The 7139-nt window shown below is 34.6% G+C and overlaps 1 long non-coding RNA gene across 1 annotated transcript in view; it reads left to right on the forward strand.

Annotated features, from left to right (window-relative positions):
* LOC139359128 (uncharacterized) overlaps positions 1-1111 on the forward strand; it is a 282971-nt gene extending 281860 nt beyond the window's left edge. Inside the window, exons 15-16 of the long non-coding RNA XR_011614886.1 lie at positions 426-558; positions 1030-1111. This is a non-coding gene — a long non-coding RNA (uncharacterized lncRNA). The remainder of the gene's footprint in view (positions 1-425; positions 559-1029) is intronic.
* Positions 1112-7139: the final 6028 nt, after the last annotated feature.

Raw genomic sequence — 7139 nt, forward strand, 5'->3', positions numbered from 1 at the left:
GTGAGAACTAAGAATTTCATGACATTTGAGTCAGAACACAAAAGTTAATAGTTGTTTGTCACAAAACACGGATGTAATAACCTTCAAAATTAATATAGTATAATCCATTATGGCTAAAGTGTAGATTGATATTTCAAACCTAAAAATGTATGTATATGTTTATGATTAATATATGATACAGTAAATATAGATGTGTGTATATATATACATCACACACACACACACAAACATATGAGTTGACCATAGACCCACATAGTATTGAGAATTAGCTGACACAAAGAGACAAAGGACTAAAAACACACAGCAAGAAGCCTTCTATGTTTATGCTAGCGATCATCTCACTAGGTGTCTTTGTCAAGACCCACACAATTTTATGAAGTCAAGAAAGCTGTTTACTAAAGTGAATTTGTTTGCTTGTTTTCTAGGTTTAAGTAACAGCTTTTCTTTCCCAGCTCTGATTTATTTGAGTTCAAGGACTTCAGTATTCAATTTGAAGGAGTGGAAATAAACCAGGAAAGAATAAGGAGCAAGAAAGCCTCGATTTCTTATCCTTTTAAGGTACCTTTATTCTGTTAGCTTTATTATTATTAGAGGCATGTGGATCTAAATTTGCCTAATAATGTAGTTAGGTACCAGCTAATTGTCAGATACTACTACCTTGAATTAATTACTTCTAATACTGATTGATATTCAGCTTACAGAAAGAAATATGTAAAGAAGTATATGTCGTCCATTATTTTTCTCATATATTATAAAATATATAATTTGATTAACTCCTACTAACCAAGATCAGGTTATCCAGACTATAATTCATTGGCAGGTACATATTTTTTTTAACTGAATTGTATCTTTGAAGTATCATGCCTACATTGAGGGTTATTATAAGACAGGCCTAATATGTGTGTCTGTGTTCTGGAAAGAGCTTTAAGTAGGGATGTGCTGGTCAACCTTTGACAACTAGTTTTCTAGGGGACAAAAATCCCTTCTATGTAGCATTTGCCAATTCCCATGGTGTAAATTCTTCCCCAGTGGCTGATATCAAAATATCAATGTGACCTCACCGGACTCAAAGTTGAGAAGACATACTCACAAATGTATCACATTGCATGGTTAAAGCTAGAGCAAATCAGCTCCTGAATATCATTACCTGCAGAAGTGAGCATACTTCTCTAGAACGATGCCTTCTTTTACCTTGTGGATAAGAGCAACTTGCATCCTGGATCAAATTTTAGTTACCGTGTTTGTGCTACAAAGCTTAGAGCCAAACTGAAAGCTAATTTAAAATAATGTATGTATTATTTAAAATAAGGTATGTTTTCAAGTTTTTGTTGCCTCATTTCTAGGTCTATTTGATCTTAACTCAATCCTTGTTTTATTTTTTCAGTTTTGTTTTGTTTTCAGAGACAGGGTCTCACTCTGTAGCCCAGGCTGGAGTACAGTGGCATGAACATGTCTCACTGCAACTTCAAGCTCCTGGGCTTGAGCAATCCTCCTCCCTCAGTCTCCCCAGTAGCTGGGACTATAGTTGTGCCCCACTGTGCCTGGCCTTGTTTTTATTTCTTTTATTCATATTTTTAAAGTTCATTCCATCTTTTAAAATTTATAAGCTATATCAGTTATTTTCTGGAATGAGTCATAATAGACTTAAAGAAATAAATGAATAATCCTCGGACAATTTCAGACACAGAGTGGGAATTAAAAATGAAGTACTAAAATATCTCATAGCTGAAAGTGAAAGAAAAAGAGGTTGCATATTAACTCCACTTCCACCTAGGCAGGAGCAGTTTGCTGCCCTCTCTGGCCCTCAGTATTCTTATCTATGTAGTTAGGTATGTCAGGAAAAGCTCTTATTCAAATCATCCATAATGTTGTCACTTCAAAAGCCACTGGTTCATTGTAAAACTAGATTGCACTGATATTTAACACCGTTTAAATAAACTACGTAGTTTCATGCTATGTTCAAATGATTTTAATATACTCAATTTTAACTTTTGCAGACTGCTATTGGCTCATTGGTGTTGACAGGCAAACTTGTAGCTACATATTATTAGCTCTTTATAAAATGACATTTCATCTGTAGGCAGAGTAAAAAATTTTGAATTTTATGCATGAAAAGATTGATAGCTGGCACAATTATTAATTTCTGCAGGCTTCCTGTTGGTGGTATATGATTTGGAAAAGACATTTGCAGTTACACTCTAATAAAAAAAATGATTCTATCCTGTCGGTTAATTTTGGAAAGCAAAGTACTTTAAGCAACTCTACTTGAATAGTCCTAGTTCCCAGGGATATGTTAGCAATTCATATGAGCAGATGGCTATGGCATGGCAGGAAGTGTTCTGGGGTTGTCAGAACTTGTACTTGAATTACAGCTATGCTTTGATCACCACTTGACCTTGGAGAAGGTATGAAATAATCTAAACCTTATTTTTATGTTGTAAAATGGGTAAATCCATTCAATTTTCAGGACTGATTCGGAGATCAAATGAATTAATAGAGTTAATATTCTTAGCATACTTCTAACTTGGCAAATGCAGATACTTGTGACAATTCCCTCACTGGTCTTTTCATAGGTTCTTTAGTGCACAATTGCTCAGTCATATTCAAGGGCTTATTTTAAATCAAATGGCAAGGAAATCAAGTGTTTCTTCCCAAATTCCTCAGTGCATGACTTATTTCACTAGAAGAAATTTAGGTAAAATATTCCAGTGATGGGTATTTCAATGAGGAAAAAACATCAAATAATTGTTATAATAGACAAGGCCTACAAATATTCTAAATTTAAAAGGTTGCTTAGTTCTGTTTTTTTCTACTGCTTAACTACATGAATATCACATTTTTAATAATCTCACTTCTGGAAAATATAGTGACCTACTTCAAAATTTGGAAATAATTGCCTTACATTCTGATTCCATATTGTAAGAAGACATAATATAGATGTTCTTAGAAGTTAGATACAAGGAAAAAAGAATGAAAGACAATCCTTTATAATTTTGTGTGAATCATATGTTCAAAATTGTTCAAAATAAATCTTACTGTGGAAGATACTGTCATCACCTTATTTTAAAAATGTGTTGAAGAAGGAAAGTGTCAGATAGTGAACTTGTGATAATATCATTTAAATGCATTTATAGGGCATAAAATACGCCTAATTAAAAAAGTAAAGTTACCGGATTTTTACTTTTAAATTCCAGGTAAAGAAAGCATAAACACTGCAATGTTTGTCAGTTAAAAGACCATGATAATTAAGCTTGAAATTGATTTCCCATATGTCTGTTTCAAAACATACAACTTAGAAATTACCATGAACTATGCAGTGTGTGTGTTGGGGGTGGAGGAGGGACTCTGGGAGAAGGATGGACTGTGGAATAATATTAAAACACAATAGGGCCGAACACGGTGACTCATACCTGTAATCCCAGCACTCAGGGAGGCTGAGGCAGGCGGATCACTTGGGGTCAGGAGTTCGAGATGAGCCTGACCAACATGGAGAAATTCCGTCTCTACTGAAAATACAAAATTAGCCAGGCCTGGTGGCACATACCTGTAATCCCAGCTAGCCAGGAGGCTGAGGCAGGAGAATCGCTTGAACCGGGGAGGCGAAGGTTGCAGTGAGCCGAGATCGTGCCATTGCACTCCAGCCTGGGCAACAAGAGTGAAATTTCGTCTAAAAAACAAACAAACAAAAAACAATAAAGTATCTTTTTAAAAAATATAAATAAAATTTATGAATATAGAGGGCTAATTACCTTTGTCTTGCAGTATAATGTATGTTAGCATATAAGACGACATTTACATATGGACTTTATAGCTCATAATTATTATTACTAATAGTATATAGTAACATCTATACATTATTAATGCAAAATAGATTCTGTTTTAAAACTCTCAATAGCCAGTATGTCAGTTTCCAAATACATATTCATATATTTGATCTCTGATTTTCAACCTGAGTGTTGAAGTACCCTTCAATGTGTAGAGAAAGGAACAAAATTACTCCCATCTCTCCCATGTTCTTAATTTTAATTGAGCCTCTGGTCAGATACCAGTCTACTGGTACTTTAGGTTATGGGGTGCCTGGGGTATTACCTGGTTTATTTCAACTAAGAACACATATCATGCTGTATCTCCCACGTACCCAGGAACGCAGCTGGAAATGCTATAGGAATGCAGGGGAACTATGTGTTCCCTTGTGGGTCTCTGCATCCTTCCCCTCTACCATTTCAGAACTGCATGAACTGAGCAGCTTCGCTCCTGGGACTACTAACTACTCTGACTGATACTTAATTTGTTGTTTTCTTCTAAGGCAATTACACCAGTAATTTCTGTCACCTAAATTTTTTTTTAAAGCTTGAAGAAGACAGCACTTTACTTTTCTTATCACTGTGACAATGTCTGTAAGATCCATTTGCAAGCTGTACAAAGGCAAAAAGATATCACTATTAAATGTTTATACCATATAGCCCAAAATGTGTATGTAACTTTATGTCCAAATGTGTTTATTATTTGATGAGCTTGTCTCAGTGCCAGCTGTCACTAAAAGAACCAGAAAAGAGGAAATAGTGGGTAGGATGCAACTGAGGGCTTCACATTTAACGATTGTTCCTATCTGCTTTCAGAACAACTTTTCTCAAAGAGGATGTGGAGATTAGAAAATAACCGGCAAATTTATTCTTGTAAAATAGTTTCTTTTTTGTTTGTCTGTTTGATCACAAACAAGAGCATGGCATGTGAAATACCTTCTACCAGTGGTTACATAATTAAATAGTCAGCTATTCAAAAAAGTATGAAATATTGATTTGAAAGACACTTTTCACCAAGCACTGTTCTAGACATGAGAAAGATGGTAAAAAAGTAATGTAGACACATGTTCTGCTTTCATAGAGTTAACATCGTAATGGGATATACAGCTATGCAGCTGAACTTTGGACTAAGATGAACTTTCTACAGTATGCCCCATGCTGAATTTAAGTACTTTTGACCTGACTGAGCAGTATGTTTAGTTAAAACTCTGTGATATGGTTTGGATTCGTGTCTCCACCCAAATCTCATGTCGAATTGTAATCCTCAGTGTTGGAGGAGGGAGTTGGTGGGAGGTGACTAGATCATGGGGGTGGATTACCCCATTGCTGTCCTGTGATAGCGACTGAGTTCTCATGAGATCTGGAGTCTCTTTCTTCCTCCTGCTGCTGCCATGTAAGACATACCTCCTTCCTGTTCGCTTTCCCCGTGATTGTAAGAACTGATGGCAATCCTACTCAAACTATTCGGAAAAATAGAGGAGGAAGGAATACCTCCAAATTCATTCTAAAAGGCCAGTATTACCCTGATACCAAAACTAGACAAACATAAAAAAGGAAAACTACAGGCAAATATATCTGATAAGCATTGATGCAAAAATCCTCAACAAAATACTAGCAAACTGAATTCATAGACATATTGGAAAGGTCATTTATCATGACCAAGTGGGATTTATACCTATGATACAAGGATGGTTCAACATACATAAATCAGTGTTATACATCATATCACCAGAATGAAGGATAAAAACCATATGATTATTTCAATTGCTGCTGAAATAACGTTGGATAAAATTCAATATCCCTTCATGATAAAAAAACCCTCCAAAAACTAGGTATAAAGGGAAAATATTTCAACATAATAAAATCCACTTATGACAGACCCACAGCTGGCATCATACTGAATGGAGAGAAACTGAAAGCCTTTCTTCTAAGATCTGAAACATGACAAAGATGCCCACTTTCAACTGTTATTCAACATAGTGCTGGAATTTCTATCTAAAGGAATCAGACAAGAGAAAGAAATAAAGGACATCCAAATTCGAAAGGAAGAAGTCAAATTACCCTTTCTTGGAAATGATATGATCTTATATTTGGAAAAACCTAAACTTCATAAGAAACATATTGGAGCTGATAAACATATTCAGTAAATTTGCAGGATACAAAATCAACATAGACAAATCAGTAGCATTTCTATATACCAACAGTGATCAATCTGAAAAAGAAATAAAAAACATAATCCCATTTACAATAGCCACAATTAAAATTAAATGCCTAGAAGTCATTTTAAACAAAGGGTGAAAGATCTCTGTAATGAAAACCAGAAAACAGTGATGAAAGAAATTGAAGAGGACACCAAAAACTGACATAGATTCCATGTTCATGGATTAGAAGCATCAATATTGTTAAAATATCCAGAGGCTGAGAAGGATAGTAGGGGGTTTGGGAGGTGGTAGGGATGGTTGATGGATACAAAAAAAAAAAATAAATAGAAAGAATGAATGAAACCTAAGATTTGACAGCAAAACAGGATATCTGTAGTCAATATTAAATTCTATATTAAAAAACAACTAAAAGAGTTTAATTGGATTGTTTGTAATGCAAAGGAAAAATGCTTAAAGAGATGGGTACCCATTTTCCATCATATGATTATGACACATTGCATACCTGTATCAAAGTATCTCATGTATCCCATAAGTATATATGCTTACTATGGACACACAAAAATTAAAAATAAATCTTAAAGTGCATACAACAGTATCTGACACATATCAAACAAGTTGTAAATTCCAGCTATTGTTTTTACTGTTATTACTTTGAAGTATAATGATTATAGATTTTTACTTATTTTCTTCTGTTAATAGATAAATAAGGCATAGTTTATGGTAAGTAAGAGAGACATGGATTTATACATTTATATCATCTCATGCAATGTGGCATTCTGAAAATGTGGTACTAAAATTTATAGGCAAATAATCTACCTGGGCCTCATATTTATTATTATTAGATAGACAATAATATTCATTAAGCAAGAGAAAACAACCATGCTGGAAAACAATTACAGATAATGAGATGATTACGGACCTACTTATTTTGTGCCACCTGAGGCATTGTAGACAGTTTTAATAGTTGGATAGTGGGTCTTGAACTTAGGAGAAAAAGACTTAAGGTTTAAGAGTAGAAATACTAGCTCTACCCTTTTCCAGTTGTTTGAACTAGAACATGGTTATTCATTTCTGAATCTCAGTCTTATACTCTTAAAAATAGATGGAACCAATAACTAATGAGATACTATATGTGAAGTTGGCTAGCACTGCACCTGCGGCTTTAGTTATATCC

Source organism: Macaca nemestrina, chromosome 16, assembly GCF_043159975.1.
Source record: "Macaca nemestrina isolate mMacNem1 chromosome 16, mMacNem.hap1, whole genome shotgun sequence".
In the NCBI taxonomy this organism is placed as follows: domain Eukaryota; kingdom Metazoa; phylum Chordata; class Mammalia; order Primates; family Cercopithecidae; genus Macaca; species Macaca nemestrina.